We start from the raw sequence: 25,944 nt of genomic DNA on the forward strand, positions 1-25,944 counted from the left end.
TTTAGAGATATCGCCATAAAGGTGGACCAGGGGTGGCTCTAGAATTTGTTTGTACGATATGGGTATCAAATGAAAGGTGTTAATGAAGATTTTAAAAGGGCGTGGGCCTTAGTTCTATAGGTGGATGCCTTTTCGAGATATCGACATAAAGGTGGACCAGGGGTGACTCTAGAATTTGTTTATACGATATGGGTATCAAATGAAAGGTGTTAATGAGTATTTTAAAAGGGAGTGGGCCTTAGTTCTATAGGTGGATGCCTTTTCGAGATATCGCCATAAAGGTGGGCCAGGAGTGACTCTAGAATTTTTTTATACGATATGATATCAAATGAAAGGTGTTAATGAGTGTTTTAAAAAGGCGTGGGCCTTAGTTCTATAGGTGGACGCCTTTTCGAGATATCGACATAAAGGTGGACCAGGGGTGACTCTAGAATTTGTTTGTACGATATGGGTATCAAATGAAAGGTGTTAATGAGTATTTTAAAAAGGAGTGGGCCTTAGTTCTATATGTGAACGCCTTTTCGAGATGTCGCCATAAACGTGGACCAGGGGTGACAACAGAAAACAGTTATCGTCCTAGAAGCTAAGCCTCTACCAAATTTCACAAGGATTGGTTAATTTTTGTTCGACTTATGGCATTACAAGCATCCTAGACAAATTAAATGAAAAAGGCGAAGCCACGCCCATTTTGAAATTTTCTTTTATTTTTGTATTTTTTTGCACCATATTATTACTGAAGTTGAATGTTGGCATAATTTACTTATATGCTGTAAAGATATTAACTTTTCTTTTAAAATTTGAATTAAAAAAAAAAATTTTAAAAAGTGGGCGTGGTCGTTCTCCGATTTTGCTATTTTTTATTTAGCAGACATAAAGTAATAAGAGTAACGTTCCTGCCAAATTTCATCATGATATCTTCAACGACTGCCAAATTACAGCTTGCAAAACTTCTAAATTACCTTCATTTAAAAGTGGGCGGTGCCACGCCCATTGGCCAAAATTTTACTAGTTTTCTATTCTGCGTCATAAGCTCAACTCACCTACCAAGTTTCATCGCTTAATGCGTATTTGGTAATGAATTATCGCACTTTTTCGATTTTTCGAAATTTTCGATATCGAAAAATTGGGCGTGGTTATTGTCCGATATCGTTCATTTTAAACAGCGATCTGAGATGAGTGCCCAGGAACCTACGTACCAAATTTCATCAACATACCTCAAAATTTACTCAAGTTATCGTGTTAACGGACAGACGGACGGACGGACGGACATGGCTCAATCGAATTTTTTTTCGATACTGATGATTTTGATATATGGAATTCTATATCTATCTCGATTCCTTTATACCTGTACAACCAACCGTTATGCAATCAAAGTTAATATACTCTGTGAGCTCTGCTCAACTGAGTATAAAAATACCGCAATAAAACCAGAAACAATAGTAAAACATTTGAACACATTTGTAGAAGCTCTAAGCAAAAGTATCTAGGAATCGTCATAGACAGTAAGCTGTCATGGAAGCTCAACGTGGAGGAGAGGGTAAAGAAGGCTTCAACGGCACTTTATGCATGTAAAAGAATGCTGGGGTGTACGTGGGGCTTATCGCCCTCTCTTTCTCATTGGGTTTTTACAGCGATTGTAAGCCCTATCCTATACTATGGAGTTCTTGTTTGATGGAAAGCCACACAAAAAGCAACCTACCTCAAAAAATTAGAGGGGGTATGCAGACTATCAATGCTTAGCAATACGGGAACCCTGAAAACAACCCTGAGAGCTGCAATGTATGCCATTCTGCACATTCCACCTGTAGACCTGGAGGCAAAGAACGTAGCGGTAACAACTGTAATCATGCTCGGTGCCTCGGGGCAGCTTGAGCACCGACCATACGGCCATAGTAGTATAGCGTCATCAATCACAAGACGAAGAGACTACCTGATTACCTATCTGCGCTTCGAGGGCGATCTTAAGGCCAAAATAGAGGTGGACGGTTGGCACAAGGGTGCTAAATTGGCGAACGAGGCGGTACATGTGTACACAGATGGTTCCAAAGTAGTGAAAGGAGTAGGGTCTACTGTATAATGTGCTAATCCGGAAATAAACAGATCCTACAGGCTGCCGGATTACTGTAGCGTTTTCCAAGCGGAAATAGTAGCCGTAACCAAAGCAGTAGAAACCCTGGAAGAAAATAGCCCAAGCTGCAATCGTGTTAAATTTTATATTGACAGTCAAGCAGCAATTAAGGCAATAATCACGCATACCACAGCATCTAAATGCATGCTAGAGAGTAAGCAGTCCCTGGAGAGAATCGGGACAATGAGAAGCATACATCTATATTGGGTCCCAGGGCATATGGGAATAGATGGAAATGAAAAAGCGGATGAACTAGCTAAAAAGGGCGCATCCCTTGAAGCTTGGTGCGTAGACGTCCCAATTAGACTGGGAGAAATTAAGCGAAGGCGAGAGGTGCACATGATCGGCCAAGCAGGAAAGGCGTGGGTTCAAACGCGGGGCTGTAAAGTGTCGAAGATTATGTGCAGGTCTTACAACCTTAGACTAACAAAGTTGCTTCTATCATTAAAAAGAGAGGACTGTAGACTCATGACGGCTATTCTGACTGGACACTGCTTTCTGGCGTAACACGCCTTTAAATTAGGCTTGGTCAGTGATAGCAGATCTAGGAAGTGCCGTTCTGTGCTCGTGCCCTGCGCTTGCCAAGCGAAGACTCCAGCTATTAGGAGTGATACAGCTGTCAGATCTAGTAGCAGCAAGTGGCTTAAATCCTAGGAAGCTTCAAGTATTTGCCAAGAGGACGGAGTTATTTTATAACATAAGTCCTGGTTTTAGATAGGGTTTTTCAGTTTGGTCGTTAAAACATGGACCGGCCAGTTCAACCTAACATAGCCAGATACAACATAGAAATAACTATACCAACTACCGTAGAAGAAAAACTTCAGGTTGAATTTAACTCAGTTCTAACGGAACTTTCCCGGAACCGCACCCCTTGGTGGAAGAAAGTAAACCATTAGATCTCCCAGTCATTAATATCACAATGGCACAAACTGTAGTGGAATTCATCAAACCCGCCTCGTCAGTACTACCAGAGTGTGATGGTAAGCCCGAAAATTTTCATAGTTTCCTAGATGCCCTTGATATCCTCGACCAAATCAAGGACAGTCACGAAGCTTTAGCAATAACCATGATAAAAACAGAATTAAAAGGCACAGCAAGAAATTTTATTAACAACAAAACTACAATTGCACAAATAAAGTAAAAATTAAGAACTGCAATAAAAGGCGAATCAGTGGAAGTTTTGACAGCAAAACTCCTGAATATCCAACAGCGCAGTAAAACAGCAAACCAATACACTGCGGAAATAGAAAAGATAACTAGGCCATTGGAGGGAGCATTATCTCTGATGGCTTAAACCCAGACTTGGCACCCAGATATGCTACGCAATCAAATCCATGTGCAAGAACTGCTCCAATGATAAAGTGAAAATGATCATGCAAGCGGGAACGTTCACAACAATGAACGATGCTATTTCAAAGTTCACAAACAGCTACACGGAAATCATAGGCAGCTCGAACACAATTTTAAATATACGGCACCAAAATCAATATCGAAGTAATTTCCGTAGAGGTTATCGAAATAACAACTACGCAAGTTATAGAGGCAGAAGATTCAGACTACAACCAAGGTATAACAATAACAATACCACGAGACTAAATAATAATACCCAAAGGGTTGCAACACAAAATCTAAATAGGTTTTATAGCCAGACACATAACGTACGTAATTGTACGCACCAGGAAAACCAGCAGACTCCACTTCAAGAGCAATAAGCAGAAATATATGTGTAGTAAACCTACACTTAAATAGCTTCATATCCACTAAAACGACTCTAAGTAACTCACTTTCAAACCTCCTAGTAGATACAGGAGCAAATATTTCAATCATAAAAAAGAATCAAATAGAGATTCATACAAAAATAAATACAACACAAATAATAGACTTAAAAGGCAATGGCCAAAACATCACCAGCACAATAGGCACAGTCAAAGCGGACTTAAAAGGTGATGACCTTCTAATTTATCATAAATTTCACGTCGTAGAAGACGACTTCCCAATACCATGCGATGGAATCATAGGTTTAGACTTTATTAAGAAATATAATTGCATTCTAGATTATGGCAAAACAGAGGATAAGCTAATCTTAAGACCGTATGATTTTCCCCAAACAATAACAATGCACCTAACAAATTGTCTGTTCGTCAACACAATTACGATCCCTGATAGATCTGAAGTCATTAGACAAGTAACAGTAAACACTGATAGAAAAAACATCTTCATACCCCTTCAACAATTATCTGAAGGCATTTTTATAGCAAACACAATTACAAATAAAGACCAAACTTTTATTAGAATAATTAACACCACACATAAAAACACAACTATTCAAAATTACAAAATTAATACTGAAAATTTAGATGACTACACACTAATTGAAACAAGCACACACAATAAAAACAGTAATGATACAGAAAAATTAAAAAGATTAACCAAAAATTCCCCAAAATTTGTCAATTCTCAATTAACATCATTACGCACAGAATTCATAGGCATATTTGCACTAGAAATAGAACCAATTTCCTCTAATAATTTATACAAACAAAAACTACACATGATAGACAACACACCAGTTTACATAAAAAACTATAGATTGACTGAGACACAAAAAGGGGAAATAAGCAAACAGGTTAATAAATTGATCGAAGATGACATTATAGCACCCTCAATATCAGAGTACAATATTCCAATTTTACTAGTACCTAAAAAATCACTCCCAGGGAACACAGGAAAAAGACGGAGATTGGTAGTTGACTACAGACAAATAACAAAAAGTTAGCAGCTGATAAATTTAGACCAACTTGGAAGAGCAAAATATTTTTCATGCCTAGAACTTATGTCAGGTCTTCATGAATTAGAATTACACCCAGATTCAAGGGATATGACCTCATTCACAGCTGAAAATGGCACATACAGATTTAAAAGACTACCTTATGGATTAAAAGTAGCACTGAATTCATTCCAAAGAATGATGACACTAGCATTTGCAGGTCTCAAACCATCTCAAGCGTTCCTTTATATGGATGACTTAATTGTATTAGGTTGCTCTGAAAAACATATATTAAACAAGTAAGGAAGGTTAAGTTCGGGTGTAACCGAACATTGCATACTCAGTTGAGAGCTATGGTGACAACATAAGGGAAAATAACCATGTAGGAAAATGAACCGAGGGAAACCCTGGAATGTGTTTGTATGACATGTATATCAAATGAAAGGCATTACAGAGTATTTTATGAGGGAGTGGGCCATAGTTTTATAGGTGGACGCCATTTAGGGATATAGCCATAAAGGTGGATCAGGGTATAAAATTAAAGGTTTTAATGAGTATTTTAAAAGGGAGTAATCCTTAGCTCCATAGGTGGACGCCGTTTCCAGATATCGCCACAAAGGTGGAAAAGGGGTGACCCTAGAATTTGTTTGTACAATATGGGCATCAAACGAATGGTGTTAATGAGTATTTTAAAAGGGAGTGGGCCTTAGTTCTATAGGTGGACGCCGTTTCGAAATATCGCCATAAAGGTGGACCAGGGGTGACTCTAGAATGTTTTTGTACGATATGGGTATCAAATTAAAGGTATTAATAAGGGTTTTAAAAGGGAGTGGTGGTTGTTGTATAGGTGGTCGGTCGCCTTTTCGAGATATCGCCATAAAGGTGGACCAGGGGTGACTCTAGAATGCGTTTGTACGATATGGGTATCAAATAAAAGGTGCTAATGAGTATTTTAAAAGGGAATAATCCTTAGTTCCATAGGTGGACGCCGTTTGGAGATATCGCCATAAAGGCGGACCAGGGGTGACCCTAGAATTTGTTTGTACAATATGGGCATCAACGAAAGGTTTTAATAAGTATTTTAAAAGGGAGTGGGCCTTAGTTCTATAGGTGGACGCCGTTTCGAAATATCGCCATAAAGGTGGACCAGGGGTGACTCTAGAATGGTTTTGTACGATATGGGTATCAAATTAAAGGTATTAATGAGGGTTTTAAAAGGGAGTGGTGGTTGTTGTATAGGTGGTCGCCTTTTCGAGATATCGCTATAAAGGTGGACCAGGGGTGACTCTAGAATGAGTTTGTACGATATGGGTATCAAATTAAACGTATTAATGAGAGTTTTAAAAGAAAGTGGTGGTATTTGTATATGTGAAGGCGTTTTCCAGATATCGACCAAAATGTGGACCAGGGTGACCCAGAACATCATCTGTTGGATTCCGCTAATTTATTTATATATGTAATACCTGCCAAGATTTTAAGGGTTTTTTATTTCGCCCTGCAGAACTTTTTCATTTTCTTCTACTTAATATGGTAGGTGTCACAACCATTTTATAAAGTTTTTTCTAAAGTTATATTTCGCTTCAATAAAACAATCCAATTACCTTACCATGTTTCATCACTTTTTTCGTATTTGGTATAGAATTATGGCATTTTTTTCATTTTTCGTAATTTTCGATATCGAAAAAGTGGGCGTGGTCATAGTCGGATTTCGTTCATTTTTCATACCAAGATAAAGTGAGTTCAAGTAAGCACGTGAACTAAGTTCATTAAAGATATGTCGATTTTTGCTCAAGTTATCGTGTTAAGGGCCATGCGGAAGGACAGACGGACGACTGTGTATAAAAACTGGGCGTGGCATCAACCGGTTTTGCCCATTTTTACAGAAAAGAGTTAACGTCATAAAATCTATGCCCCTACCAAATTTTAAAAGGATTGGTTAATTTTTGTTCGACTTATGGCGTTAAAAGTATCCTAGACAAATTAAATGAAAAAGGGCGGAGCCACGCCCATTTTGAAATTTTCTTTTATTTTTGTATTTTGTTACACTATATCATTACTGGAGTTGAATGTTGACATAATTTACTTATATACTGTAAAGATATTAAATTTTTTGTTAAAATTTTACTTAAAAAAAATTTTTTTTTTAAAAGTGGGCGTGGTCCTTCTCCGATTTTGCTAATTTTTATTAAGCGTACATATAGTAATAGGAGTAACGGTCCTGCCAAATTTCATCATGATATATTCAACGACTGCCAAATTACAGCTTGCAAAATTTTAAATTACCTTCTTTTAAAAGTGGGCGGTGCCACGCCCATTGTCCAAAATTTTACTAATTTTCTATTCTGCGTCATAAGTTCAACTCATCTACCAAGTTTCGTCGCTTTATCTCTCTTTTGTAATGAATTATCGCAATTTTTCGGTTTTTCGAAATTTTCGATATCGAAAAAGTGGGCGTGGTTATAGTCCGATATCGTGCATTTTAAATAGCGATCTGAGATGAGTGCTCAGGAACCCACTTACCAAATTTCATCAAGATACCTCAAAATTTACTCAAGTATCGTGTTAACGGACGGACGGACGGACGGACATGGCTCAATCAAATTTTTTTTCGATTCTGATTATTTTGATATATGGAAGTCTATATCTATCTCGATTCCTTTATATATGTGCAACCAACCGTTATCCAATCAAACTTAATATACTCTGTGAGCTCTGCTCAACTGAGTATAAAAACTTACGAGACGTGTTCTCCACATGTTGAAAATACAACCAAAAATTACATCCAGATAAATGCCTATTTTACAGCTAAGAAGCAACCTATTTAGGCCATAAATGTACAAGCATGGGAATACTACCCGACCCAAGCAAATTTGAAACAGTTCAAAACTACCCAACACCAAAAACAGCTGATGAAGTTAAAAGGTTCATAGCGTTCAGCAATTACTATAGAAGATTTGTACCGAATTTCGCAGAGTACTCAAGAAAACTAACTAGGCTTTGCAGATAGAATGTTCGTTTGAGTGACGCAAGAATGTCAAAAAGCTTTTGTCTACCTAAAGGAAGCATTAGTTAGTCCAAAACTTTTGCAATGCCGAGACTTCAATAAAGAATACTGCATAACAACAGAAAATGAAATTTTTTCACTTTCAAATTTTGTTTTTGTTTTCCATGATGTGTTAAATAAATGTATACAGAATATAAAATGACATGACAAAACGAGGATTTTCAAAATTAAAAAAAATAAATAACTTACTAATAAAGTGCAAGCAATATTTTCTGAAATGAAGTTCTTCTTTTATTCAGCACACTCGAGATAATGATATAACAACCATATAAAAATGGTCATAAAAACCTTTCTTTCAAACCCACTTATTGCTGGTTCAATCTTCTATCGACCAATCCAAAAATTCGAGTCGTAGGGGCCTCGATTTACAGAGAAAATCGGTTATTTCTTCAATGTCCGTTTCTGTTTCTTTGTGGACGTTCCCTAGTGCCAGACCAGTCAGTCGATTTTCAGTCATGTTGACTCTCAAATAAGTCTTCAAGCGCTTTAGAACAGGAAAAGAGCGCTCTGCGGTCGCTGATGTCACGGGGATAGTCGCAAATATTTGCAATAGTGTCGTCACGTTTGGCAAAAATGAAGAAAAGTGTGCTGATTTAATGATTTTCAGGGCATCAGTAGCTGTTTGAGCACTCTTGAATGGATCACTTTTGCAATGGTTTTGCCACAATAAAATTTAATTTTTCAGCACTGTCTCATTGTGATTGGTGAGATTTTCTTTATAAACTTTAGCAGCAAGTACAATTTCTTCAATCGTTACTCCTGCAGAGTATGCTGGAATCAGTCCCCCCAGAGGCAGTATTTTCAAAAATTCACCTTTGAACTTTGACGTCAATGAAGAAATCATGTAGTCCAGGAAAGGGTAGTAAATTGTAGCTCTGTAATTCTGGTTTAGCCCCTAGCTCTTTTTTTGGCCCTCTTTAAAATGTTTGCCCTTTTTTGGCTCAAATCTATTTAGGCAACTCGGATTGTGAAATTTGTAATGTGTGTATCAAATGAAATCGAAATTTTATTTTATTTTTTTCGTTATGATGATGTGGCAACTTGGTAATCAGCTGATAATAAAACATTAATCGATTATCAAGTGTCATCACTTACACAACGTAGAAATGAAAAGGTAAGGAAATATTTTGCATAAAACGCCAATAAAGAATTCTTTTGTCAGATATTTAATAAAAAAGCTAGTGCAAGCAACAGCAGAAAACTTCGAAAATGAAGAAAGCGATGAAAGTGATGAAAGTCGTTTCGATGACAAGACGAGCCATGTGTGCCGGCGTTAAGTTTTTTCTTAAATTTGGCTGAACAAAGTAATTACTGCTTACTTAACGTTTATTTATTATTAAAAAATATAAATAAAATTATAATAAGTAAGGACGGGGCTGAAAATATGCTGTTAAGTTTTTATCGAGTATAGCCCTCTGTGCCATTTATTTCAACTTTCAGAGCTTCCTAACCATAAGAAATTGAGTTTAATTCAATTTATGTAAAAAATGCGAGATGCATTCGGTAAAAATATTCACAGTAGACCTCCTCCCCCAGATCCGCCACTGACCATCGCCCTTTAACATACCTTTTCTCGATGAAGAGCACTTCATATAAATTAAAACGAGTAAGGCTCGATTTAGAGGAATATGATTTTGAAGTGGAGTACAATGCCGGAAAAGAAAACCACGTCGCGGACGCATTGTCTCGCATAAACATAACTAACAAACTTAAAAGAAATGTCAGTGGAAGCATGAAAAATAATGAGGGTCACAACTAGATCAACAGCTAAAAATATAAAAAATAATGTTAAAATTGAAGAAAGTCACACAAGGGAACCCAAAATATATGAAGCGCTAAATACATTTGAAGTAAAAATACATGTCAGGCTCGTTTTCGACTCCCTCGAAATTATATTTCAAAAAGGGAAAGAAAATTTGTAGCACTATAAATACAACCATCCTAATTGTTGATGATAAAATTGACTTGAGACAATTCTTTATCAGGCTTGAAAAAGAAGCCGCCAATTTAGGACTTGTACAAATGCAGTTGTCCTTAGGGGACAAATTGTTTAAAAGTAATTATACTGCAGTAGGCAAATTTATAGAAGAAGGTAACAAGGTTCTCAAAAAGTTAACAATAGTACTAACCCTAGAGGTTAGATATGTGACAAATCGCGGGAAAATTAGAGAAATTTTGCACAAATATCATGACGATCCTATTAGTGGTGACCACCCAGGAATAAATCACAAGATAAAGAAAGTCAAGCAAAAATAAAGTTGGAAAAATATGCGAAGTGACATAAAGAAATACGTAAATAACTGCATCCACTGCAAACAGAATAAAGTTAATACGCATATAAAAGAACCAATGACAATAACGGAGACAACTCCGAAGGCTTTTGATATTGTACAGATCGATACGGTCGGACCATTACCAAAATCGATAAATGGAAACGAATACGCAGTTACCATTATATGCGATCTAACCATATACTTGGTAGCAATCCCAGTCCCGAGCAAACATGTGATAACAGTTGCATAAAGCTGTATTCGAGCATTTTATTCTGACTTATGGTTGCATGAAAACAATCGTAACAGACATAGGAACCGAATACAAAAATAGCTGTGCAAACTGTTAAAAATTGAGCATAAAGCCTCAATACCATACTATCATGAATCCTTGGGCACTGTAGAGCGTAGTCACAGAACGTTTAATGAATATGTACGTTCATACATATCCAGTGACAAAGATGATTGGGATGAATACCTCAAGTATTTCGCGTACTGCTACAACACGACCCCATCGACCGTACACGGGTATTATCCTTCCGAGCTTATATTCGCGAAAAACCCCCCGACCTACGAATTTCTAGAGGAAAATAAGATAAGCCCAGTGTATAATCACGAGGCATATGATAAAGAAATAAAATACAGACTACAAATAACCCAACAACGAGCTAGGAAATTAGTCCAAGACTAAAGAAAAACAAAAAACCAACTATGATAGAAGTAGCTACAGTATGGAAATAGGTATAGGTGATCTAGTATTAGTTAAAAATGACCCGGGCCATAAGTAAAATAAATAAAAAATAAATGTAAGGCGCGATAACCTCCGAAGAGATCTAAGGCCGAGCTTCTCTTCCAATTTGCGTCGTGATCCTCTTGATTTTCCCTACAAATTGGCCGGACGGGACCTACATGTTTTATGCCGACACCGAACGACATCTGCAAGGCAGAGGAGTTTTCACTGAAAGCTTTTCGTGGCAGAAATACACCCGGAGCGCTTGCCAAACACAGCCGAGGGGCGACCCCGCTTAGAAAAATTTTCTTCTAATTGAAAAACCGTATTTCTCAAATTTTGATGTTGCTTTGCCCGGGTGTGAACGCAGGGCATACGGTGTGGTAAGCGGAGCACGCTAACATCCCACCACGGCGGCCGCCATAAGTTAGACAATAAATATAAGGGACAGTATAGAGTAAAGAATATTGATAAAAATAACAATTTCACTTTAATACCACATAGAGTAGAAAAAAGTGATAGGAACAAAAAAGATAAGGAAATAATAGTCCATAAAAATAGGCTTAAACCAGTGTTAAATATCTGATAGTAACTCACATAATTTAACAACAAAAAAAAAAAAACAGATTCAACAAAAGCATTCTACTTTACTCGCCAAACAAAAAACAGTAAAATAAATACATAAGTAAAAATATAAAAAAAAAAACAAAAAAAAAACCCATAAACGTACAAATTAATTTTGGCATAAAGTTACCGTTACATCATAAATATTAAATAATAATTTGTAAACATAAGCGAATTTTAAGTGGGTCGAAACACTTAAAATTCTGATATGTAAAATGAATTTCAATAGATAGCACTTGATGCGAAATATTACTCATGATAATAATTATACAAACATACAAAATAGCATGAAAAAGAAAAAAAATTTAAATAACAAAAGTCAGCATATTAGAAACAAATGTAAACAGAAAATAATTTAAACAGACTCTTTGTTTCCCATATCAAGTAACCGCTATGCAATAAATTATAGTATAACTCACAAGCAATTAAAATCTTTTTCTAATTCAAGCAAAACTCAAGTGGGTCATTAAGACTCTGAAAAAGTCATAAATGCCTTTTTCTTTTTAAGGTGGATGGTGTAGTAATATGCATGGTGCCTCCTTTTGTCAATAAGTGTTTAGTATTATGCAGCATGCTCTACTACGCCAATGCACTTTCTATGCAGACCACACATGTTGCGTTCACATTACAATATCGACCTTAATACATTACGTTTATCCCATCGCAGCGGGAGTTCAACATCACTTACTAATGCCGACAGCAAGACCCGTATCCGGTTACATTTCTGCTGGCGCATTGACCAATTCGTTATTAGCGTGACCGAGTGTCAATGACAATTTGTCAATGCGCCTGCCAAAATATTTCTATAGTTACAATTTCTAAATTACGTCGGACTAATATGCTGACTAAGTATATAAATGTTAGGAATGTAGTGTATTAGTGTTAGTGTAATTACGTATGTGTAAGATAGAAAATTTTGTATAAAAGGAAAGACATTTCTAAAATAAAATCAATCGATTTTTAACGCTACTCATCGGCGTTCATCTCTCTTTCATTTTTAACCTTTCTTTACATTACTCCTATTACTATATGTGTTCTAAAAAAAAATAGGCCGACAAACACGCCCACTTTAAAAAAAAAATTTTAAAAGTCAAATTTTAACAAAATATTTAATATTTTTACAATATATAATTAAATTATGTCAACATTCAACTCCAGTAATGATATGGTCCAACAAAATACAAAAAAAAAAGAAAATTTCAAAATGGGCGTGGCTCCACCCTTTTTAATTTAATTTGTCTAGAATATTTTTAATGCCATAAGTCGAACAAATATTTACCAATCCTTGTGAAATATGCTAAGGGCATAGCTTCTATGACGATAACTGTTTTCTGTGAAAATGGGCGAAATCGGTTGAAGCCAAGCTCTGTGTTTTACCCAGTCGACCGTCTGTCCTTCCGCTCGGCCGTTAACACGATAGATAACTTGAGCAAAAATCAATATATCTTTACTAAGCTTAGTTTTCGTACTTATCTGAACTCACTTTACCTTGGTATTAAAAATGGGCGAAATCCGACTATGACCACGACCACTTTTTCGATATCGAAAATTTCGAAAAATGCCATAATTATATACCAAATACGAAAAAAGAAATGGAACATGGTGATTGCATTGGTTTTTTGACGCAAAATATTTTAGAAAAAACTTTGTAAAGTGGGTGTAACACCTACCATATTAAGTAGAAGAAAATATTCAATCTAATATCAACAGAGTAGGACGTGTTTTGAGCGCTCTTAATAATTGTATATTTTTCCTCAAATTTGCCAGCTTTCTTTTACGTTGCCTACATGTGTGTTGTTGCCTACAGTGTGTAGTGTTAATTCGTTCGAACTTTATTACTTGTATTGTGTTTATTGCAGCTTTGATTAAAATCTAAAAAGCTAATAAGAAAACGAAAAAACAATAACATTGAAAAATATACAACACAATGGCACGCAAAAATCCACCAAGAGGAACGGCTTCCCCTCCTAAAATCCCCTTACTCCTTCAACAGCGTTATTGGACAAAAAATTGGATGCTCTGCGAATCTCTGTTGTCAAACAGTTGACTGCTGTAATGGAACAAACAGAAGAGCGCGTTATGCAGAAAAATGGTGAGTTTGCTACTGAAACATCAAATTTAAAGTTATCCATGGCTGCAATAGAGAAGAGAGTAACTGCAGTTGAAAATGCGTGCTCTCATGTGCTCTTTATTCGTAACGAGCTAATTTCAGCTCAGGCCCAGCTCAGTGCACTCGAAGGCAGCGCGGTTGCCACTGACTTAATCATCACTGTCATACCTCAAGCTGCGAATGAATGCGAATTTTTGCCTGAGCTCTTTACGCAGATTTGCCGGGCGATTGGGCACAAATCGCCACCTTTGAGAGTTATATTTCGGCTGCGAAACGGAGGGAGCAACAAAAATCAGCAAAAGCCCACCTCTATTGTAGACAAGTTGTTTTTAGCGCCTGACCGTAATCAATTGCTAAAGGCTGTCGCTGTGTTCGGCAAATCAAAAAAGAAATCGCTTACGCTCTCTGATATTGATTTGCCTGGTTATGGGTCAGTGTATATACACGAAAGCATTCCAAAGAAACTGAAGGATCAGCACTGAGACGGCAGAAGCAGCTAGCGTCGGTGTTCTCTATCCGCGGCTAAATTTTTGTTAGACTAAAACCAGGGGAAGAGTCAAAATCTTGTAAATAGCGTAGCTGAAATCAATACAATTAATGGGAGAGGAGCGCGGATATAGTTGTAATATATTATTAACGTATATTTTTTTTGGCAATATATTGTTTATTGTATATGTATTTCATTGTATATTTTCTCTTTCTTTCCATATAATGTAGCTCGTGATTACATGCGGTTGCATATGTGTTGAAGTTTTTGTGCATTTAGCATTTTTGTATTGTTTCCTACTCCAATCTGTGGTCTTAAGCCCCTGTGAAAAATCTGCCTTCAGCATTAGAGAATGCCACAAGGCTTTAATAAATACTAGTATCGCCTGTGGTCGAAATTCAACCAACTCTTATTTTTTTCAACTCAGTCTATGCACCCAGTGTTGGGGGTAGTGAAATAATGCGTTAATAGTTAAGCAGTGAGCGGAAATATAGCAAACTGGTCTAACTTACTTAAATTTTTCATTAAGACATTGTAATTTTTATTGTATTTTCTTAAATTTTCTACAAAATTTTCAAATGTAATTATAACCTTTTGGTATGGAGCTCCTTAAACAAAAATATAAAAAATATGTAAAATCAAAAGAAATTGACATAGAATTAAGGTGAAATTACTTGACATTAAATTGAAAAATAGGTTTTTCCACACCACCCGGGAGGTCCCCGTTGGGGCGCTACCGAAGTTAGTTTTGTGTGCTCCGTTCCCCAGTAGGCCTATATCTCCCATATACATATATCGCCCATTTACGTCAATAGTGTCATAATTCAAAAACACGAACTTTTAGTTAAAAACGAAGAAATGTGCTTAAGGAATTTAGCCTATTTCACGCCACCCGTTAGCTATGCAATTGGCGCTTTACCGAGTTTAATTTTGTATAAATACATATGTAGTATGTACATAAGTGTGACACAAAACGAAAATTTCGAATAGAATAGAGGATACCTTCATAAAAAATAAAAATATAAAAAAATTATGTAATGAGAAAGAAGGCAGAGTTTACTAAAAAAATTTAAATGAAAGAAAAAAATAAAGTACTTAAAGTGCGAAAAAATTAAGTGATGTGAATAAACAGTTCCATATAAAAACGCAATAAGTGCACTTGGACCTTTTTCCGGGTTTTAATGTTATCATTGCGGAAATATGAAGATTCTAATATTCGGATATTTAATGTTCGGATTCCCATTGAGATCTATGTACGTAATTAATTTGTATTAAATTTGTAAACACTCCATTTCATGAATATATATGACCATATCTACCATAAAATATCGTCTGTGAACAATATAATACTAAGATATAACAGAGCAGAATAAATTAGGAAGAAAGGAAAAACAAACAAAAACATTGAAATTATTCACGCAATCATATTTACTAAAATAAAATTGATTTCATAACTTTAAGCGACATAAACCAATTAGGGTTTTGAGATCTAAGCATCCGATTAATGGATACATAATCCAACAAAGTTAGCCTAATAATAAATATAGTGGGTAATATACTGCCTATGCAAGACGGCCGCTATGATGCCGGTTGCCGCTCTGACCTAAAATCAAAAAAAGTTTTTGGGACGTTTTTTTGTTTCGTAATTAGCATAAAGGGCAATATAAAAAATGTAATGTTATATTTCTGTAACTTTTTCTTTTTTGTTCAGTATAAAACGTACTTTATCTAAAATGAGGATTAAATCTGCAAATGCAACAACATTTTCGAGCAAATTTGCCATTAATTGTTATAAATAAATTAGTTAGTTTCAACAAAAGTTAACTCATTATTTGTGATTTCATGTTTTTTTGGAAACAACTAAAATAAAAACAAAGAATCTGTCAAATAAAGACTTATGTATTTACGTGTAGGTAAAATTTGCCACAAAAAATGGGCAGGTCAAAAAGTAATTCTATTTAAGATTTTTGGTACGCTATAAATTATTTTGGAACAATTTTTTAGGATTTTGGTAGAGGCTATTATAGGTATGCGGCAACAATGGGAAACCATATTTGTATATAGGTGAAACATTTGTGCCTTCGAATTTAGCGGGGATACATAAAATTTGAAATTCACATTAAACACTTAGATAATTGTTCCCAAAGACGGCGCGCTTGTGCATAAAGGTTTAGGTCTTTGAAATTCGCATTAGAAAACTTAGATAATTGTTCCCAAAGATGGCGCGCTTGTCCACGATAATGAATTACGATATTTGTATGAATTGTTCGAATTTGCAAAAAAAAATTTCAATTAATTATAAACAAATAGAGTAATATTTGTTAACAAAATAGGCCTATGCACTGCGGCTGATCAATACGAATCGATTCATATAACTTTTATATGATTTTACGTATGCTAAGTATGCGAAACAGCCTGTCAATTGATTGTATGGAAATTTTGTTAGCGTATTAATATATAGATATTGAACAGTATGGGTGCCAGCACAGACCCTTGAGGTAGACCAACAGGTACCTCCCTTTTATCCGATACGGACGTTCCAATCACTGTTCTTTGTTTAATTAGGATATCTTGTAACCATTTTAGTTCTATACCAGAAACGCCAATGTAAGAAAGCTTTTTCAGCACTAAGTTTTGGTCGATCGTCTCGAATGCACGTTTTAAATCTACCTTTACTTACTTTTCCTGCTTAAGTCTTCTTTCCAGTTAGCTACAACCAAATTCAAAGCACTTTCACAGGAATGTTCCTTTCGAAAACCAGATTGTTGAGGAATAATAATTACATTATCTTCTAAATATTTTACCAGCTGATTCTTTTTTCATCACATTGTAACGTGTTAATAGGTCTTATCTCCTCAGCTTCGATGGTATTTTTAACTTTTTCTAATGGCACAACTATAGAAGATTTCCATAAACTAGGAACGAGCCCTTTATCTAAGCTCTCATTAACAAGTTGAGAATAGAAAAAACCTGTATACGTTATGGAGTCTTTAACGACTCCTTCCGACACCAGTTTCTTCCCTCCAATTTTATTTTTAAACTTACTTACTATATCAACTATTTCTGAAGTGGATACTTTCTGAAACTTAAAAACATTAGGGCCATTTTGCTCATCTATAGTACCTTCATTACTAAAAGAAGTAGGTATATTCATGCTAATCTCCAATATACTATCAATGAAAAAGTTATTCAAAGACTTCGCTATTTCATTTTCCTCTGTGTAGAGTTGATCCTTTATTTTAATTTTTTTAATACCATTGTTTTCTTTAGCCATGCTTATGGAATTTTTCAAGTTTTTCCACATGACCTTACTATCACCAACACTATGGTTGATTTTGTTTTCCATGTACTTGGCTTTTTTTTAACTTAATTGGCCGTTTATATTGGCGTTTCGCACTATAATATTCACTCCATTCTTCAGTGGATAGGCTGATCTTGTAAAGATTTAGCTTGCGTTTATTTAAGTTAGCCAGCTCAAAATCATACCACTTGTTCATAAGTTTGACACTGACTTCTTTAGAGTATGTCAGGGTTGTCACTGCGCTTGATAGCGTATTATATAGGAATGTTGCCTTATTTTCGGTCTCAGATTTTCAAAGTCAGTGTAGTTAAGCTGTCGTAATTCATTAACAATGCTGTCGCTTGTATAATTTTCCCAGGAAATTATTGTTCTCTTCGTTCTCATCTGAAATAGTTTATGTAATTTGATTTTGAATTTAATCGTTTCATGATCTGAAATCTGATACTCTTCTACTTTTAAACATGATATAGAGCTACTATCTGTAAATAACAAGTCGATCAATGTATCTGTCTTATCGAAATAAGTCAACTAACTGTTTACTATAAGTTGTGCTCTTGTAAAGGTTTATATTGAAATCGCCCACAAAGATAATATTATACTGTGTTACGCAGTTATTATTTAAAATGTCGTATAAGTACGTTATAAATTGTGCATCACTCGAGCTCGGTGAGTGATATATCAGAGCTATTTGGTATTGGGGGGAAATATTTTTAACTTTTGGTATAATACCCCAGATGTTCTTGTTTAATGTTATGTTGTAACTTATTGAGTATTCAATTTTTTCATTTATATATATTAGCACACCGCCTGTGTGCCTGCTGTGGTAATCGCACCGTACAAGTTTATATGTTTGTATCTGTAGCTCTTGATTCGTCATTTCTTCCGTCGAACAAGTCTCCGAACAAAATATTAAATGTGGTTTATGTACATCTATCAGACGCTCTAGTTCAGTTTTATTGGCGACGATACTGCTAATATTTAAATATATACAACTTAGCTCCTCTGGTATTCGTTGCTAAACTCGTGCCTTATTTCTTGGCTGCGAATATTTTTTATACGCGGGACAATCTTTGCTGAAAGCGTAATGGCTAACATCGACATCAATAACTTTTTTTTGAACAACATCGCTGCAGTTTACACATTTAACAATGTTAGATATGCACTCTTTGCTATCATGGGGTCCAGCACATTTGCTGCAAGCTACTTTATTCGTGCACTCAGCTGCTTTGTGCTTATATCCCAGACATTTAAAACACCTCAAAACACTTATATGCTCGTAAGCGACGCAAGTATCCCACTCTATATATAGTTTCTTTTGTTGCAACACATTATCGAATGTTACTGCATCTGTTTCCACTAACGCAATGTAGCTTACTTCTCTACGATTGGTATTTTCATACAGTTTTAACACTTTAAAATCCTTTCCGTTACATGAGTAATTTTGCTTAGTTAATCATTCTACCAAACGCTCATTGCTAACTTTCTCAGTTAAACCAACAATTTTTTTTTTTTTTTTTATTTCATCCTTATTTTTTGTTTCTCTGCTTCGTAATCGTTTCCAATACCTTCTCTTACCTTTTACTGGATTTTTCACAGGCGTCTTTATTTTTACATTCTACAATAATGGCACTACTATTTACTTCTTTAACATTTTTAACAAGGCCTTCGGTAGGTTCGACAACTTTTTTTAGAGCTTCCTTGGTTTCCTTAACTTTTTTGTCCTTCTTTTTCGGTTCAATGACAATTTTATTCTCATTTACTGAAGCGACCTGAGATAAGATATTTTTTCTGGCTGATCATTTGCTACGCGTAAATCGTTAAGCAATTCATTGCTCTTTTTTAATTCATTACATAAATCTTTTACTATCTCATTCTTCATTGCAATCAATTTTACTTCTCTCTTATGCTCTAAAAGGGAGTTGAAGTCCGTAACAATGCTACTTTTAATCTGGGAGAATTTATTACAAAATAACTGCTCGACTATCTGTTTAATATCAAGGGCTTTCATTTTTGTTTCTTCACATTTATTAATCAAATGTTTGATTTCCACAAATTTCGTATTGGTATCCGATAATGCACGTACATTACAGAACCATTTTTTGTTCATATTATCTTCTGTTATCTTTTTTTCATTTCTTTTAATAATACTGCATTTCAAGCAGAAACTATAGCCGCACCCACCAGAGCATGCTACTATGTCATCTACCTGAAGCAGTTTCGCAGTACATTCTTTGCACTCTGCTGGCATTGTAAATGTATATCTTTCTAAGAAAATGTAAAAGATATGCAACTTTACATGGCAACTATGTGATACACAACTTTAAATATTCGCAAGACTGGTTTCAAAAAATAAACTAAAAAATATGTAAAAATATATAATTTTCTACCGTGATGGCAGCCCTGTTTTCGGCTGACACTTATCACTCCATTATGTTTCCACTTGCCCTTTCTATCATTCACCTTTGTAAAGAAATTCAGTGCTTATCGGGCGCTAATTTTTCGCGCTAAGTTAATGATAGCAAAGAAAAGTCAAAAACACAAAATAAAGAGCACAATTAATAGCGACAGTATAGCTACAAAGCGGCTGACAGATTGCTGATGTTCTCACCCGTACTCAGCGTATCAGCAGGCGTTTGTGTGAAAGTGTGCTTGCCGATGTTTGCAGCGCGCCGACTGCGGTAATGGCAGCACAGCAGATAGCTTTTGCAAATTACTAGCCACCTAAATACTCCACTCTCCCGAACTATGTTTTTAGATTTGTCCACTTGAATACAGCTTCCCGCACCTGTTGTTAGATGTTGTACGTTTTTTTAGCCCTCTTGTATGTTGTTTATTATTTTTTTGTTTTAATAAAAACATGGAGCACGTATCAAAACGACCGTCCTGTCCTTCTCTTACCACTCCGGCTACCTAGCTAAACGGAAAGGGGCGCTATCATAGCGCGGGTCACCCTTCACCTGGACTAGACGAAAGGATTGGTGTCTTCGGACTATTACCCTCCGTCGCTCACCCAGGTCAGCTTGGGCTGAGCGGAAGGGTGCGCTGCACTATGGAAAATCGTAGAACAACTGCTGATTAAAAATGGTTTTTTTCGATGTCGGTACTGGCATGCTTTTTTTATTTCAATCAATAGCTTAAGGACCAAACTATACTATATTATCGAAAAATTATACATATTATATGAAATGATTTTTTTACAATATCACAAATTTTAAATTTTGACGGACGGCCATGTTAAGCCCATTCCCTTCATCACTTTCAAATTGATTTTAATGCTATACGTTACAGGAAAAGGTATGTCTTATTATATATTTCTGGAAACCTCGTTTTTTTAAGAATATGAAACAACTATATGTTTTTAATATTATGTTTATATTTACCTTAAAATAATTGCAAAATCAAATATGGTGGAAAAAAGTTTTTTTAAAGTTCATCGGGACTTTTGACAGTTGCACACGTTTACCCACGCTTTACATTTTACGTTGATTTATAGCCTAGCTATCCATAAACATTAAAAAAAAAAATAAATGTAAGGCGCGATAACCTCCGAAGAGATCTAAGGCCGAGCTTCTTTGCGTCGTGCTCCTATTGATTTTCCCTACAAATCGGCCGGACGGGACCTACATGTTTTATGCCGACTCCGAACGGCATCTGTAAGGCAGATGAGTTTTCACTGAGAGCTTTTCATGGCAGAAATGCACCCGGAGCGCTTGCCAAACACTGCCGAGGGGCGACCCCGCTTAGAAAAATTTTGATATTGCTTTGCCCGGGGTGTGAACCCAGGGCATACGGTGTGGTAAGCGGAGCACGCTACCATCACACCATGGTGGCCGCCATCTTATCCATAAACATAATCAAATAAAAAAAAGCTGCGGAATTTTGCGATTTTCGGAGTAACTATTAAAAATGTGATAAAAGTCAGAAAACGGAAAACCGCTCGCTAGCTATTGGGGTTTTAAATGTTGCTGTGCACATCAATAGTTTGCGGTAAATTTTGTAATTTTTCATTGATATTAGGAAGTTTATCTCTTTTGCACTCATATTGCGTGTGAAAATATTAATAAACAAGTTGCACACCACAGAGCAGCGCTGAATGATTCTTCTTTCTTCTCAATAAAAATCACAGTTTTCTCGAGTGACCGTGAGGGTTGAATGCAGTTTTAAATAATAAAAAAAAGTAAACCATTATCTTTTCAAACATCATAACAAAAACACTAAATGCAGTTTTACCTAAATTTTTCAATTTCAGTGGGCGGAAATAAATACCTATTTTTTATCAATAAAAATTCCAGTTCTCCCGTGTGACATTGAGCGTTGAATCCCATTTTAAACAATAAAAAAGTAAAGCATTAAGTGCAGTTTTGCATAAAATACCTACAATTTGAAACTTTGTTGACGGAGTACTTATGAATGTGCACCTAAGGTAGGAAACTAACGAGGTTAAAAGCGATTATAATGGAATTTCCAAAATACCCTTTGTTTCAACGCACTACCCTCATATTTCATATTAGTGTATAAACAGAACAAAATATTAGTGAATTAACAGAAGTGTAATTGTTACGAATACAAATAACTACGAGTTTTGTTGTCCCTTCAAAATGTCTACCTTCAAGTGTTTTAAATGTGAAATAATTCTTTCGTATATCGAGGAGGAAAATCATTGGATGCATTGTCAACAGTTTTAAAATAAAACTATCATGTATCAGAAGACAACTTATGTTTCATCCTCAGTGATTTTCAAAGACATATTATTCATACTTTTAATAAACGATGGGCAGAAACTTCACGGAAAAAGGATAAATTTTTGATGAAAAACAGTAATTTATTAGAATCAGAATATTCAGTAACTTTACCGAAATCTTAAGACGTTACAACCGACTCCACACCATCTACTTCTTCTGGATAACGTGGGAGACCGTGCGTATCTTATCCAGATTTGTCAGAATCCAGTAAAAGAAGAAAAAATACAATGCTACTTAATAAATATGGATTCGAACACGTCTATAATGCATATCTTCAAAGGTCGTTCGATAGGAGAAGGAACAGAAGCTAAACTTGTGGAAACATTAAGGTTTGCTGACAGTGAAAATAAGACCTTATTCTCGAGTCTCATAGAAGACGCAAGGCAGACAAAAATGTTTACGGATGAAGAAGCATTGAGCGTATTTATTGACTTGGATTTAACGAAAGCACAATATTTGTACTACGGGACAAATGCACGATTTGACTAAAGTGACTGCTAGGCCTGAAAATGAAGATTTTTATTAATATGGACTGTCTACTTTATACTCCTGGATTCGTTGTTTGGAAATGATTTTACATATTTCCAATAATCTGCCTTTACAAACATGGTGAGCCACAAGCGAATAAAAGAAACGACTAAAGCAAGAGAAGAAAACCCTGGTACCAAGGCGTTTCCGTGAAGAGCTAGGATTGATCATCGACAAACCAAGGCAAGTAAGTGGTAATACTAACGACGGTAATACTTCCAGAAGAATTTTTCACAATGTATGCTGCTCTGCTGAAATTACAGGAGTGTTTAAATTTGACTAAACTACCTTACATAATTCTGCAAGCTCTTTCAATGATAAATACTGAAAAATTTGGCAGTTATGCTATGGAGACTGCCAGGATCTATGTGAGCAATTATGAATAACACTACATTCCATCTTCAGATCACAAAATTTTGATTTATGGAGAAAGTGTCATAAAGCATTTTGCAGCACTTCCTATTGGTCAACTTTCGGAAGATGCACAAGAATACCGATATAAAGATTATAAAAAAAATCGTTTACATCATGCTAGAAAATGATCAAAATCCGCTACAAATGAGGACGTATTTCATACTCTTCTTTATAATTCAGATCCTTACATAATCAGCATTAGAAAACTGTATACTAAAAACCTGAAGGAACTTGATGAAGACACCTGAGATCTTTTGAAAATGAAGGAATTAATATCAGATCCCGAAGTTCATCAGGTATAAATAACATAATAAACATATTTATATGTAAAATAACAATAGTAAATATTACAATCAATTAATTAATCTGTGTTCAATTTCAATCACCATTTTTTTATGTTGTATTATTTAAATTGACTTGTATTTTGATTTACTATTTTATATTTGCTTTTTGTAGGCATAAAATAATAGTATTCATTGTTAAAAAATAAATAGTGGATATTTTTAATAATTTTGAATTTCTTTTATCTTTTAAAGGTATGGTTTTAAATTAAGGCATAATAAATTTCATTCCATTTGAAGCCATATACCTTATTCTATATATGTGCAAAATTTTAAAACATAATATTCAGAAATAAAAAAGTTATTGATTTTTAATCACCCTTCACCTGGCCCGGACGACAGTTGTGGTGTCTTCGGACTATTTCCCTCCGTCGCCCCTGACCTGCATTCGAACGACCGAACGACCCCTTCTCCACGGCTCTGGATTCGGCCGTGAACCGGTGCGTGTGCACAAGGGGCTACTGCTGTGCCTTTAAGGTGCACTTCCCCTCCGCCCACGGATCGATCCAAGGTGTCTCGGCTGGTACAACCTCGCCCCTTTGCCCACCTTCTATCTATCACGCAAGTAGGGAGGCGGGGGTGTCCAGCGGTGGAGCCTGCACTAGCCGAGTCCCCGCAGTCTTTCGTAGGTCACCGATCCGTCCGATACCGCCGACGACTACCCCTATCAGGAACAACCAGCCACTGTACAGGTAAGATCCGTTACCAGCATACATCCCTTCCGCCTTCGCCCTGGTACGCGTTCCGGAGCCCACCGTTGCTGCTGTCACATCGTCGCCTATCTGGTGCCGCCGCTGCTTCTATCCTACCGCTGCCCGTCCGCTATCCTACCGCCGTTCAGCCGCCGTGCTGATTCCGCCGCTGCTCCGCCGAATGTTGGTCGTCCGCTATCATACCGCCATTCTGACCCCGTCGCTGCTACAACGACCGTTGGCCGTCCGCTATCTTTCCGCCGTTCAGCCGCCATGTTGATCCCGCCACTGCTACGACGACCGTTGGCCGCCCGCTATCCTACCGCCGTTAGGCCTCCGTGCTGATCCCGCCGGTGCTTCTGTACCGCCGTACTAATCCATCCGCTACCCTACCACCGTTCAAATGCCGTGCTGATTGCCCCTCTGCTACGACGACTGTTTGCCGCCGCTTTTCCTCCTCCCCCACCGTCTTGGAAGGGAAAGCTGCTACCTTCCTCACCTCGAGCCGTGTGTGCGTGTGTTCGTAACACATAAATACTGTGTTTATATTCAGCAGGGGTTTGTGGGACCTTTACTCGACTCTGGATTGACTGAGCGTTACCCCAGCCTAAGACAAACCCACCTCATAATCTCTTTACAGAACCTTAATTGGCCATTTTGAGCCAAGACAACAATGGCAATCCAGACTTTCCCGTTATGCTGTCGCTCTGTTAACGTATGTTGAAACATGTTCCCATAAGCTTAATCTAGTGTGGTAAAAGGCTGTCGTTACAGGCTCTCAACCGCCGTTGATGCTTTTCATTTGTTAAGGCCGAATGAACTTCCGTCGAGTTGAGACTGTCCATTATTAATCTTTTCATTTCGAGACATTGTTGGAAACTCTGGAAATGTCCAGAAAACACCTAGGGAATATTCCATATGTTCCCGGTTTTCCTCTATATTCATGACCACCCTATGCATTACAGTATCGACAGACTTACCTTAGGTGTAAGCATGTTGTACTGAGAAGAACAATTCCTCATTCATATTTGATTTTATATAAATTATACAAATGTTTTAGTTTGTTCAATAATAATTAATTAAAATTAAGGTTTTAGCGTTAAAAATATCACAATATCATTAATGTTTAGCATTAATAATGTCAACCGACGCGGTCAGATCCAATTGCAACACAGCAATATTCTAAATCATAAGATCACTCTTAAGCTACCGCTTACTAACTCTCTATTTCCATAAGTGTTATAATTCACTCCAATAAGAAATACTAATCTTGGATTACCATAACAATACTCTCTACTGCCATCCATACAAACTACTCTTCCGGCAGTCAGCACACTTTTGCTCTGCAAATGTAGCGATGCCGTGAATTGTTCTACTCATGATGCTATGAAAGACATTAGACAGCAAATTTGCTTACGTGGGTGGCCATCAATAGTTTGTGGGCTTAACTCCTCCCTTCTAAATGAGGAGCGCCCTCGATTATTTACGTCTTGTGCAATGGTAAGTCTTAACAAAGGTATGTTCAATAATGAGGGAATGAATCATTATGGCGGAACTGAAGTGTACTCGATGGCTTTAAGCGGGCTGTGAAAGTGCTGCATGGCTTGTGTTTGAAAAGTTGTGTTCTTCTGGGACAAATGCTATTAACTTTATACTACAAAGTGAATATTAAAACTATTTTCTTACTACTACTGGATAAAGAATTAAAATTGAAACTCCTTATAATCGTTTATATATATATATATG

This window comes from Eurosta solidaginis, chromosome 1 (assembly GCF_040869045.1).
Source record: "Eurosta solidaginis isolate ZX-2024a chromosome 1, ASM4086904v1, whole genome shotgun sequence".
NCBI lineage: Eukaryota > Metazoa > Arthropoda > Insecta > Diptera > Tephritidae > Eurosta > Eurosta solidaginis.